We start from the raw sequence: 14,973 nt of genomic DNA on the forward strand, positions 1-14,973 counted from the left end.
AATTAATGTTATTTTTATTTTATTTCATCTGAAGTAAAAAAAATAATAAATTTTAGACACGGATCTGGATTGGATACGCATGTTATTTCGTATTGCTACAGGGAATTCAGACTGATATCTGTCTACTTTTACAAGTAAAAGTAGGATAAACCACTAAGGAAAAGTCAAAAGTCGGGTGGGACCGAATATATGATACCCTACACCTCTATGCATATTTAGTAGAGCTCCCGTAACAAAATAATTTATTCGAAGTAGATCAAACCACCTATCAACTTTTGGCTTTGTATCCGTTATAATTTGGTTTCAGAGAGAACTATTATATGAGAGGCATATCTAATTCTGAATCGATTTTCATAAAATTTGACAAAGCCGTTTTTACCTCTGATACCAAATAACATTGCTATAGAGTGCATGATATCAGTTTCACCAAAAGGAAACGTACGTCCCGAAATTCACTCCATTTGGGCTGATATCAGACATTATTTGCACAATATACCTGAAACCGGATTATGGATATATATGGGAGCTATATACAAATCTGAACCGATCTCGATATATTTGGAATAGGTATTCCCGAGCTCTACGAAATATCTGGTACCAAATATCATCCTTGTGGGATGAATATTACGAATGTGAGGGACTTAAACACCAAATCGGTTGAAACATCTATATGGGACCTATAGCTATATCTGAAACGATTTTCACCAAATTTGATGTAGGCTGAATTCCGTCGGAAGTGCCAAAATTCAGGTAATGTGGACTGCTATTGGCCATTTGGTGCACAATTACCCTGAAATCGGGGAATATGGGATCTATGTCCAAATCTGAACCGATCTCGATAAAAAATTGGCAGAGGTATTTCAGAGCTGTATCTGATATCTGGTACCAAATACCATTCTAGTGGAATGCATAGTACGCGTGTGAGGGACTTAAAGCCCCAAATCGGATGAATTATATATGTATGGGAGCTATAGCTATATCTGAACCGATTTTCACAAAATTTGACGTAGTTGTTTCTACAATGAATTAAGTCGGAGCGGCCAAAATTCAGGTCATTTGGATTGACATTGGCCATTTGGTGCACAATAAACCTCATGTCGGATAAAGATATATATGGGACCTACATTCAAATCTGATCCGAACTCGATAAAATTTGAAAGATATATTTCTGAGCTGTATCTTATATCTGGGACCAAATATCATTCTTGTGTAGGACATATTATGCCTGTGAGAGACTTAAAATCCTAAATCGGGTGAATCAGATATATGACAGCTATAGCTATATCTGAACTGAGTTTTTCAATTTTGAAATAATTATTTCTAACCTTATTATTAGTCCATTTGGACTGATAGTAGCGATTTGGTGCACAATAAACCTGAAATCGAATAAAGGTATACATAGAAGCTATATCTGAAATCTGATCTTGATTAAATTTGGCAGAAATATTTCTGGGCTGTATCTGACTGGGCATTTGGTGCACAACATACCTGAAATCGAATAAATGTATGCATAGGAGCTATATCCAAATCCGAACCGATCTCGATTAAACTTGGCAGAGGTATTTCTGAGCTGTATTTGATATCTGGTGCCAAATATCCTTCTAGTGGAGTACATAATACGGTTCGTCCTTGGGCCAAATGAATATCGTTTGGAAAATTTCATCTCAGTCGGATAATAAATGTGTGTGTGTGTTCACAAAAATACATGGTAAGACGGACAGACGGACTGACATGCATAAATCGGCTCAGAAAGTGATTCAATGAAGATCCTCAAACTTAACCATGAGTCTATTTTGCTTCCCTTTCCATGTTACAAACAAATGTACAAAGACATTATATCCCTACCACTATGGGGTGTGGGGTATAAAAATGGTCAAATCCTACTATTTTACAGATTTCTGAAGATCTGAAAAATTCTAAAAATCCCTGCTGGTAGAGCAGATAGTCCTTGAAAAGGATTCCTGACAATTTAATGTTTGGAAGACAGTTTGTCCTTGGTCAAAAATTAAAAAAACGGCTACAAATGGAAAATTTATTTTCTTTGAAAATCCATTGATTTTTTTTTGAGAAAAAACGTCGTTAAATTTCACTGGAACTCCTTGGAAAATTCCTTTGACAAAAAATCCTCAAAATTCTACGTTTAAACAGCAGATGGATATAAAAATCATGGTAAAAAAAATTAAAAATTATACTATGGTACAGTGAAAATTTACTGATATCCTTGAACAAAACTCATACTTATAAAAGTTGATTTGAAAAATGCTTCTTAATCCTTAAACAAGGCAGCATATGCTAAGAATCCCTGCTTAGGAAGACATATTGTCCCTGTTCCTTTATTGGATTAGGATTGTCTTAGGAAGAAAATTATGGAATATTAAATTTGGAAATTTTTTTTTCTTTGAAAATCCAGTGAGATTTCTTAAGAGAATGGTCCTTGAAATTCAATGACACTCCTTGGAAAATTCCTTTGAAAAATGCCCTTAAAAATCTACGTTTGAAAAGCTAATGAATCTAAACGGCCAATGAAATCGTCACACGCTGCCCGAATGTTGCTCTGCGGTATTTTGGCTCAATCCCGGCGAAGCGCTTGCTTGAGGTGATCGACACTTTGGTATTTTTTAGTGCCAACATTGCTTTTCAAAATACTTCAGACCTAATAGTCAAACGTATTGGTATCCGGAGATGCCTGCTTGAGGTCATCGACACTTTGGTGTTTTTTAATGCCAACATTGCTTTCCAAAATACTCTAGACACAACAGTCCAACGGATGGGTATCCGGAGATTTTGGTGGACATTGTGCGCTGGAAATGAAGGCAAGAACTTCATTTTGTAACCATTTTTGGGTGGCGCGTACTGAGTCCTGTTCGAATGTCCGAGGTCAATCAGCAATAATGTTTGCGTGCCCTCTGGAATATTTTCGCGATAATATTCTGATGTCATTAATACGAGCGGTGAGCGACCACTGGCTGTTATGGCGGCCCACACCATCACCATGGCCGGTGCTTGAGTTCTGGTGGCCAACCGAAAGTGCGCATTTTCAGCTGACCTCTTTGGCATGTAAACACGATCATTTTGTTTATTTACAAACAGCTGGACAACGAATGTTTTCTCGTCGGAGAAAATCAAAAAAAAAAAAATCGGCAGTTAACCACTTTTGAGTCTTTGTTCTCTCAGTTGCGGTGTAAGTTCTTGCACTTTTTGGAACTTCAATGGCTTTAGCCGAGCTTATTTTTTAATATATGCCGAATGAAATATTGCGATATGTTCAGCTCACGAGCCATTCCATCCATCGGCCACTGCCACGCGGGTTTCGATCAAGTCGCTTCTTTACTTTTCGAACCATTTCTGCTGATGTTGCTGTTTATTTCCATCCAATTCCTTGACGTCGGGCTACCTGCTACCAGTATCACGGTAACGAGTGATGGTACGAGACCCAAAAGATTTATTCACATTTAAATGCTGGAGTGCTCTAACGATGGCCACTTGTGGTTTTCCAGCCAAATATAAAGAAATCACACTATCACGCTTGAATTCCGTCACGAATAACTTTTTTTCCTGAAAAATTCTCACAAATTCTCACCAAAATGTAAAAAAATATAATGAGCTGTCACTGAAATAATTTTAACAGTTGTCGGACTTAGAGTGGCTTAGATATGACAGCAGTCTGAAGTTTGTTGCAGTTCCTTCATCTCACCCTGCACATGGGAGCTATATCTAAATTTGAACCGATTCTCAGCAATTTCAATGGGGTTCGTCCTTGGGCTAGATAAATATTGATTGGAAAATTCCATCTCAATCGGATAATATATGCGACCTGCATTTTGTTCACAAAAATACATGGGCAGACGGACGTACAGGCGGACTGACATACATAAATCGACTCAGAAAGTGATTCTATGAATATGCTGCAAAGTAAATATGGGTCTATCTGGCTTCCTTTTCCATGCCACAAATAAATGCACAAAGCCATAATACCCTTACCACTTTCTGGGGTAGGGCATAAAAACGAAATGATGAAGAAAGTTGGATGTGAATTTTCTTCTCCTCTGGGGTCAATAGCCTTTAAGGGTCATAAATCTACGTACAATGACCTTTCAAAATATTTCGAATTGACTTTTTTGAATACTTGTTTTTTTTTTTCAAGGACCCAACCGACTCTCGACCACACCTCCTAAGTACCCTTGTCATAACCTTGGATTTTTATACCCTACACCACAAGGTGGTCAGGGTATTATGTCTTTGTGCATTTGTTTGTAACAGGCAAAAGGAAACGAGATAGACCCATAGTACCTTTTGATGATCTGCATAGAATCACATTCTCAGTCGATTTATGCATGTCCGTGCGTCCGTCCGTGGATTTTTGTAAAAAAAAGTACAGTTCGCATTTATTGCCGTATCCAGATGAAATTTTGCACAAATCATTCGTTTGGCCCAAGGACGAAACCTATTGAAATTGGAGATAATCGGTAAAAATTTAGATATAGCTCCCATATATATCTTCGTCCGATTTGCCTTTCAATGTGCACCAAACGTGTAATATCAGCCCGAAATGTATGGAATTTTGCACATACAACCAAATTCGGCGTGAAAATAAGTATGCCAAATTTGATCGAAATCGATTCAGATATAGCTATAGCTCCCATACATATTGTTCATCTGATTTGTTATTTTTGTCCTCCGCAGCCGTAATATGCACTCTATAACAACACAGTATTTGGGGAAATATATCAAATACAGCTCAGAAACACATTTGCTAAATTTTATCAAGATCGGTTCAGATTTGGATATAACTCCCCTATATATAACTTCGTCCGATTTACCTTTTATTGTGCACCAAACGTCTAATATTTGTCCAAATGCGATGGAATTTGGCACTTACGACCGAATTGAGTTTAGAAGCTAGTATGTCAAATTTGGTGAAGATCGGTTCAGATATAGCTATGGCTCCCATATATAATGTTCAGCCGATTTGTTATTTTTGTCCTCCGCAGCCGTAATATGCACTCTGTAACAACGATATTTGGGGAAATATATCAAATACAGCTCAGAAATACATTTGCTATTTCAAATTTGGTATTTGTAGTTCGTAATGGATACTACAGCCTAAGACAGAAAATTGTATACGCAGGTCCAGGTCTTCGTATAGCCCCCATATAAAGGTACCCCCCGATATTCGGTATATTGATGATTTTAGCTACATTATTTACCGGAATTGTTTCAATTTTGGTATTTGAAGTTCGTAATGGATATTACAGCCTATGACAGAAAATTGTCTGTGCAGGTCCACGTTTTATAGCCCCCATGGTACCGCTCTATATTTGGTATTTTTATGATTTTAGCTACGTTAAAAACAGATTGTTTTCAAGTTTCGCATTTGAATATTGTAATAGCTTGTGACAAAACTCGCCTATGCAGGTCCACATCGTCGTATAGACCCTAATATACGGCTACATTCGGTATTTTTAAGTTTTTAACAGAATTTTTAAGGGATTTAATTTTTTGTTTTGAAAATTGTTAAATTTTTACCAAATGGTGGAGGGTATTCAAAGTTCGGCCCGGCAGACAACAACAAAGATTTTTTCCATATTGTTAATCATTTTTCAAATATAGATTTCTTCTTCTTCTTCACTTTTCATATTTTTTGAGTTTATTATATTTATACACTCCACCTTGGAAAGGAGGGTATATTAACTTTGTCATTCCGTTTGTAACATCCTTAAATATTCGTCGTAGACCCCATAAAGTATATATATTCATAATCAGCATAAAATTCTAAGACGATTTAACGATGTCCCTCTGTCTGTCTGTCTGTTGAAATCACGATACAGCCCACATTATTTGACGTAGAGCGCCAAAATTTAGCAGAGCTATTTGCATTGTATCTAGGATGGTTGGTATTGAAAATGATAACGGTACCTCCCGATATTCGGTATTTTGATGATTTATGCCACATTTTTTCACGGATTTGTCTGGAAATTGGTACTTGTAGGTCATAACAGGTCCCTGAGCGTGTGGCAAAACATTGCATGTATAGGTCCACGTTGTGGTATAGCCCCCATATAAAGGTACCTCCCGATATTCGGTATTTTAGTTTTTTTTTTGCCACATTTTTTCACGGATTTGTCTAAAAATTGGTATTTGTGGGTCATAATGGTTTCCAGCTCCGGTATGTATGGGTCCATGATTTGGTATAGCCCCCATATAACAGTACCTCCCGATATTCGGTATTTTGATGGTTTTTGCCACATTTCTTCTAATGTTTCCTTTACCCTAAGGTGGAGTGTATTAAAAGTTTGGCCCGGCCGAACTTAATGTTTTTTTACTTGTTTTACTTGTTTTATTTGACTTTATTTCTTTAAATTTTATTTCTTTAATATTTTCAACAATTTTTTCCTTTATGTTTTAATTTATTATAATTATTTCTTTAATTTGAAAAAAAAAAAAAAAATTTCATAATATTTTTATTTTTTATATGTTCACATTAAAACATAATAAACAAGTAAGTAAAGGCTACAGTCGAGCGGGGCCGACCGTTGAATACCCTACAACACTATAATAAACGATACAGTTTACATAGGCGAGATACTCGGAAGAATTCCACAAGATATTGTGACAAGTAATAAAAGAAAACCATCAGGTTTCGTTCTCTAATTTTCGAATAATAGCAACTTAAACTAATTTGCTCATTTCCAATTTATTGGTAGATGTTGCACGTAAATTGTCTTCCTAGATCTGGAACCAATATTTCCCAAAGACCTATAATCTCTCAGAAGTGGCAAAAGATTAACATTTATTATTGGTTTTTGACTTAAACGCATCTATGTGAGATACAGACATTTGACTATATTCTTCAATGAAATCAGCGTTAACGAAATAGTCAGAAGTGCGTCTTTCCTGTATTTGTGAATTCTCCAAAAAGTCACTGGAATGGGTATTTTCGTATTTTGTCTACAAAAGGTGGCAAACTATTTCACACATTGAATATTTTTGGATGGCCATCCAAAACTATTTGGCTTTTGCAATGTCCGGCAACCTCCATTCAAATGCGATCGGGCGATAATTACGACTTGCTGAAAATTTTGCAGTTTTTTTGTCCATTTCAACCCCTAAATATATGGCGATTATCTCCAAAAAGAGTAGACTTCTATTCTGACCCTCATCTTATCCCCATGCAAAATTTCATAAGGATCGGGCCATAAATGCGATCTGTATATGATATCCTAACTACTTAGTTTTGTTAGCTGTAGAAATATTACCAAATGTTTAATTCAAAATGAAAATATGCCAAAAATATGACAAAAATGAAAAATTATGAGAAAATTTTACAAAATCCATATTTTCATCTTTAGAGAGATATTTTTATGTGATTTTTTTAGACGTTTTTTCTTTCCTGCCAAGAGGCCATTCTGAATTAATGAGAATTGCCAAAATCAGTTCAGCCGTTCTCGACATATATGAGATCTTTCAAGCATATCTTCTTTGATAGACATATATATCGCATATATTTGCTATATATTCGATTTTTTGGACCTTAACATCAATGTAAAGATTCGCCGGGATTTAAAATATTCGCGGTTTAATGAAAAATTTTGAATTTTTTCAACACAAAAGATATGGTCTATTTTACCCGCTAAATATTATCCGATGACCAACTAAATTGGTAGGCTTCTTCCCCGCCCTAAAGTCAAGCTACATGCGAAATTCCGCGTCGATTGATCTATAATTGCGACCTGTATAGCTACTGCAAAATCCGACATTTTTTCAATATTTGGTCCATTTCAACCCCTAAACATTTTGCGAACATCTCCAAAAGAAATAGGCTTCTATTCTGACCCTAACCCCACCTCCATTTTAAATTTCGTGAAGATTGGACCATAATTGCGACCTGTAGAGTGATTACAAATTAACATGGACAGACGGACGGACGGACGGACGGACATACATAGCTAGATCGACTCAGCTCGGCGAGATAGGACGATCCATATATACTTTCCTATATGGGAAACCAATATTTCGAGGTGTTACATAATTTTTGGCCCAATCAAACTTATAATACCCCCCAACACATTGTGTTGTAGGGTATAATTATTATTGTTCTTATTATTATTTGTTAACACTAAAACAGATTAAAAAAATGCTTTCTATAAATGTTTTTTTTTTAATTCTGCGTCATATAGTTTTCTGGTCTTCATTATAATTATTTATTTTTTTTTAATTCTGCGTCATATATTTTCCAGATCTTCTTTAAAAAATATATATATATTTTTTTAAAGTGATTTTTTCTATATTATTTTATCATAATTTATCAAATATAGTTTTTTTTTTAATTTTTCAATTTATTTTATTATATATAACTTTTTTAATTTTGAATAATTCGCTTTTAATTTTATTTTTGGTACTATTCAGTTCCCAAATTTAAAGAATAATGATAATTCTTAATTAAAAATATATACGTTCTATAATGAAGAGTATATATATTTTTAATTAAGAATTATATATATATTTTTTTAATTTTGAAACTGCATCTTTTTTCGGGATCATTATAGATTATCCAAGTACTATTCTTGAAAAAAATAATATATTGAATATAGTTACTTCTTTATTTAAAAAAAAATATTTCAGTGTTTTTTTATGATATTTTTTTTTAATTTTTCAAAATATATATTTTTGAAATTATTTTCTTTTTTAAATTTTGAAATAATTTGACTTTAATTATGTTTTTGGTATTATTCAGTTTCAAAATTAAAAAGTAATGATAATTCCTAATTAAAAATATATATGTTCTATGATGAAGAGCATATATATTTTTAATTAAGAATTATAATTTTTTTTTTTAATTTTGAAACTGCCTCTTTTTTGGGATCATTATAGATTATCCAAGTACTATTCTTGCAAAAAAAAAAAAAAATAATAATAATAATAAAATTGAATATAGTTACATCTTTATTACAAAAAAAACAAATATTTCAGTGTATTTTATGATATTTTTTATTTTTTTTTTAATTTTTCAAAATGTATATTTTTGAAATTATTTTCTTTCCACTCCACAGTTTTTTTTAGTTTTGTAATATATGCATTGTTTTCTTTTGTTTTGGAATTTCTTTAATTTTTTTTAGTTTTTTTTTTTTCATTATTTTTTATTATTGTTTATTAGAATTAAAAAGGGTTTTTATATTTTTTCATATTTAAAATTAAAAGAAAAAAATTAAAAATTACATTTCTTGAACATTTATTCTTCACTTTTCGTGGTCATTATTAATTCGCCCAGGCACTCTTCTTGAGAAAAAAAATAATAAAAGCTGACCAAAATTACGTGCCTTAAATTTCCAATATTTGTTCTAATTTCTGTGTTTTTTTCGGGAATTTTTTTTTCAGGTCTCATAAAAACTTAAACGTTTGCGTTCTTTGTTTTGGAACCTAATTCCAATGCCCTTAGCATAAATTAACCATTTCACATTAGTCACCTAATTTTCTTTTATTGCTCCCGCTCGCTCGTTCTCGTTCTCCCTCCTGCAGTTTATCGGCAATAAAACGAAAATTAACACAAAATCCAAATTCGATATCCAATCACATCAACAAAAATAAAAAAAAATGGAATAGAAATTCGATCAAGAACTTCTGTGTGTGAAGCTTCTTCTCAACTGAGCGATCCGTTGCTGATATGTTAATGACCAGCAAATTAAACCGTTTAGCTGGTGGAAATTATCTACCGAACACGCGAAAGTCTCGTTTATAACTGAAAAAATGTTAAGAGACCGATTGGCCAAGACTAAGGCAGTATTGGCTATGCTACGAACGTCAGCTGAAGCAGAATATGAAGACGGTGCCATGTGAACATCTTCCATGATCAGCTGACGCCGACGTTGCAGTTGCCATTGACGTCAACGTTAAGCCAAGCTTGGCTCATGCTTTACGCATGTCCCCAAAGCAATTGATCTTGTCGGAGATTTTGACTTGGTCTAAGAAAAGTCGCTCACCTGTAACGTTTACTTTGGAGGAGCCAAGCCGACCAGGCCCCACGTTGTGCAGGGTGGTCGTCATGGCCTCGAGGCTTTGGCTAAGCCATACGGACGCATGCACTCCTTACACACAACGAGTGGTGTTCTCCTTTTGGTAACACAAAGTGCACTAATGATTCACCAGAGCCAAATACACTCTGCTCCACCTCGCTCCTCCTCTCCTGCCCTGCCTCCCCCCATTTCCAATCATTTTCTATTCCCCAACACTCCTCTATTTGAAAAGAAAGCAAGTCTCCAAAGTATTGTTGCAGTGGGCGCTTTTGTGTGTTCTTGGCATTCTTGTTGTTGTTTATCTTCTTCTTCTTCTTCATCGTCTTGGTGGCGATTATTTGTTATTCTCTTCAGAACGCTTTCGTAAGAAAAACAAAACAAACGCCACAATCGATGATCATCGGCCATCATCGTCATTTGTATGCGTCGCATCGGCCAACAGGTGTATGTAGGAGTGTGTGTGTGTGCCAAGTCTTGTGTACGCTGCCTCATTGTGCGTTTGCGCATGCGCAGCAACAACGCCGCGACACAAAAAGAAATGCTAATCAGTTTGACTGTTTGTTTTCTGCCTTTCTTTAATAGCTCGAAATGAATAGCATTATTTGCTGTTGGCTCTTATTATTCCACGCTGTGACATTGTTGTTGTTGTGGTTTTGCTTTTATTTATTGTTGTTGTCATAATGGGTAAAAATGTCATTATTTGTAAACCAGAGAGAGAGAGACACTGGGAGAAAATATGAATAACTTGATGTAAGAAAATCTAGGAAGACTTAAGAAAAATTTTTTGAAGAACCCATGGAGGATGGGATAGCTACAGAGGGTTTATATCATTTGATACGGCAAAAACACGACTCATTGAAATAACGGTTTTCAGACCGTAGGTTTCTTTGGAACAAATCCATTTCAGTACATTTGGAGTGGATCTAAAGATGTCTCTCCGTCCGTCGGTCAGATAAGAAGATTTAAAAAAAATTTTGAAGAACCCATCCTCCATATGGCTACAGAAGGTCATTTGATACGGCCAAAATATGACTCATTGAAATAACAGCTTTCAGACCCTAGGTTTCTTTGTACCAAATTCGTTTGAGGACATTTGGAGTGGATCTTAAGATGTCTCTCTCCGTCCGTCTGTCAGTCATATAAAGTGACTTCCTTCACTTTTAATATGGTTCGAATTTGACACATTGCAATATTTATATCAGAGTTAGTTCGGATGAGGAGTGGATAATATTGGAACAAAATATTTTGATTAAGTCAAAATATATTTCAATAAACTGACATAGGTTGAGGGTATACATTTATCGGGAAAACCGATACTTTTTAACTAGTTTTAATATATACCTATAATTTCGCATTTTTATCCTTTTGAGTCCTGTTAAAAAAATTCTCAAAAATTCCAGGTATATGTCCTTCTGAGTCCCTTCAAAAAATATTCTGTTAAAATTCACATTTTGAACCCTTGAAAAAATTAACTTTTATAATCCTTTTTATCCTTAAAAATCCATGATTGTCCCTAGCTGAGTCCTTTTAAAAATCGGAGAAACCAACTGGTACTTTTTAACTTGTTTTAATATATTTTGAATCCTTATAACATCACTTTGTTCTCCTTTTGAGTCCTATTAAAAATATTCCCAAAAACTCAACGTTTATGTCCTTCTGAGTCCCTTCAAAAATATTCTGCAAAAATTCACATTTCTGGCATTCAAAGACCCTGAAAGGATATTTTTTAATAATCCTCTTTATCCTTAAAAATCCATGATTGTCTCTAGCTGAGTCCTTTTAAAAATCGGCGAAACCAACTGGTACTTTTTAACTTGTTTTAATATATTTTAAGATTCCTTATAACAACACTTTGTTCTCCTTCTGAGTCCTGTAAAAAAAAAATCCCAAAAACCCTAGGTTTATGTCCTTCAGAGTCCTTTCAAAAATATTCTGTTAAAATTCACATTTTGATCCCCAGAAAAAAATTCACTTTAATAATCCTTTTTATCCTTAAAAATCCAAGATTGTCTCCACCTGAGTCCTTTTAAAAACTGCCAAAACCGACTAATACTTTTTCACTTGTTTTAATCAATTTTGAATCCTTATAACTTCGAATTGTTATCCTTTTGAGTCCTGTTAAAAAAATTCTCAAAAACTCCAGGTTTATGTCCTTCTGAGTCCCCTCAAAAATTTTCTGTTAAAATTCACATTTTTAGCATTTATAGACCCCTGAAAAAATAATCTTTAATACTCACTTTTTATACTTAAAAATCCATGACCGCCTACAGCTGAGTCCTTTTAAAAACTGGCAAAACCGATTGATATTTTTTAACTAGTTTTTATATATTTTGAATCCTTATAACTTCACGTTGATGTAATTTTTAGTACTATTAAAAATATTCCCAAAAAATTCAAGTTTATCTCCTTTTGAGTCCTGTTAAAAATATTCCCTAAAAATGTACGTTTATGACCTTCTGAGACCTTTCAAAAAATATTCTGTAAAAATTAACATTTTTTGGTATTTAAGACCGTGAAAGAGTACTTTTTAATAATGAAATGAAAAATATCCTTAAAAAACATTGATTGTCTCCAGCTGAGTCCTTATAAAAACCGGCAAAACCGACTGATACTTTTTAACTAGTTTTTATATATTTTGAATCTTTAAAACTTCACGTTGTTATCCTTTTGGGTCCTTCTAAAAATATTCTATAAAAATGTTTTTTTTGTGGCATTCGAATACCCTGAAAAACCCTTTAATAAAAATAAAAAAAAATATTCCGTACAAATTCACAATAGTGACATTTAAAGACCCTGAAAGAGTGCTCTTTAATCATGTAATCAAAAATATCCTTAAACATCTCTGATTGTCTCCAGCTGAATCCTTTTAAAAACCGGCAAAACCGCCTGATACTTTTAAACTTGTTTTAATATATTTTGAATCCTTTTAAATTCACGTTGATGTCCTTTTGATACTTTTAAACTTGTTTTAATATATTTTGAATCCTTTTAAATTCACGTTGATGTCCACGTTTGTGTCCTTCTGAGTCCTTTCAAAAAATATTCTGTAAAAATTCACATTTATCCTTAAAAATCAACTATTGTCTCCAGCTGAGTCCTTTTAAAAACCGGCAAAACGGACTGATACTTTACAACTTTGAATCCTTACAACTTCACGTTGATGTCCTTTTAAGTATATTTAAAAATATCCTTTTAAAATCCACGTTTATGTCATTCTGAGTCCTTTCAAAAAATATTCTGTAAAAATGTTTTTTGTGGCATTCAACGACCTTGTCCTTAAAAATTCAAGATTATCTCCTGGTGAGTTCTTTTAAAAAATTTGTTTTATAATTCACGTTTATTTCATCTTAAGACCTTAAAGGCCAAACACTTGGATTTTTAAAGGACGAAACGTGAATTCTGTAAAAATTTAGTGTTGAGGGACCAAACATAGATCTTTGAAGAACGAAATGTGGATATTCTAAGGATTATTTTTTGAAGGACCAAGCATAAATTTTTGAAGAATGAAACGTAGATTATTAATCATTATTTGTTGAAAGAAGAAACGAGGATTTTTAAGAATTGATTTTTGAAGCGCGAAACGTGGATTTTTCAAGGATTGATTGTTGAAGGACGAAGCGTGGATTTTCTAGCGATTTTTTAAAGTACCAAATATAGATTTTTAAAGAACGAAACTTGGATTTCTTAAGGATTATTTGTTAAGGGACTAAACATAGATTTTTAAAGAACGAAACGTGGATTTGTAAGGAGTATTCGTTAAAGGACGAATCGTGGATTTTTTAAGGAATATATGTTTAAGGACAAAACCTGGATTTTTAAAGGATTATTTGTTAAAGGACGAAACCTGGATTTTTTAGCAATTTTTTAAGGACCAAATATAGATTTTTAAAGAACGAAACTTGGATTTCTTAAGGATTATTTGTTAAAGGACGAATCGCGGATTCTTTAAGGATTATTTGTTAAAGGACCAAACATAGATTTTTGAAAAACGAAACGTGGATTTGAGGACGAAACCTGGATTTTTAAAGGATTATTTGTTTAAGAACGAAACCTGGATTTTTAGCGATTTTTTAAAGTACCAAATAAAGATTTTTAAGAAACGAAACTTGGATTTCTTAAGGATTTTTTGTTAAAGGACCAACAATAGATTTTTAAAGAACGAAACTTGGATTTCTTAATGATTATTTTTTAAAGGACCAAACATTGATTTTTGATGAACGAAATGTCGATTTTTTAAGGATTATTTGTTAAAGGACCAAACATAGATATTTAATGAACGAAACGTGGATTTTTTAATGATTATTTTTTTTTTTTTGAAGGACGCCACACCCATTTTATAAAAAATATTTTTTTGAAGGATAAAACGTGAATTTTAGTAGAATAATTTTGAAAAGCCTGGAATAAAAAAAAATATTTTGGAAGAACAAAACTTTGATTTTTCGACGACGAAACGTGAATTTGGCCAATATTTTTTTTTTTAAAGGAAGAAACTTGGATTTTTGCGGAATATTTTTTTAAGGACGAAAAGTGTGTTTTTTGAAGGACAAAAAAATCATTTTTGAAGAGTATTTTTTGAAAAACAAAACTTGGTGATGGGGATTTTTGAAGAATGTCCTTTGAATATCACAACGAGTATTTGTAAAAAATATTTTTTTAGAACAAAAATTGTATTTTTGGAAGACGAAATGTGGATTTTGGGCAGTATTTTTGAAGGAAGAAACTTGGATTTTTGTTAGATATTTTCCAAAAGACAAAACGTAGATTTTTGGAAAACAAAATGTGGATTTTTTAAAAATACTTTTTTAAGTAGGAAACGTGGGTTTTTAAAGGACGAAAGGAGGATTTTTGGTGGATTAAATAAGAAATTTTGAAGAATACTTTTTTAAGGACAAAACCTGGATTTTTAAAAGACGAAAGGAGGATTTTTGAAGGGTTAAATGAGAATTTTTTTTAAAAAAATTTT

The 14,973-nt window shown here is 33.2% G+C and overlaps 1 protein-coding gene across 2 annotated transcripts in view; it reads left to right on the forward strand.

Annotated features, from left to right (window-relative positions):
- LOC131806354 (venom dipeptidyl peptidase 4-like) overlaps window positions 1-14,973 on the forward strand; it is a 372,031-nt gene that overhangs the window by 53,748 nt on the left and 303,310 nt on the right. The window lies entirely within an intron of this gene.

This window comes from Musca domestica, unplaced genomic scaffold, assembly GCF_030504385.1.
Source record: "Musca domestica strain aabys unplaced genomic scaffold, Musca_domestica.polishedcontigs.V.1.1 73, whole genome shotgun sequence".
Classification (NCBI taxonomy): Eukaryota; Metazoa; Arthropoda; class Insecta; order Diptera; family Muscidae; genus Musca; species Musca domestica.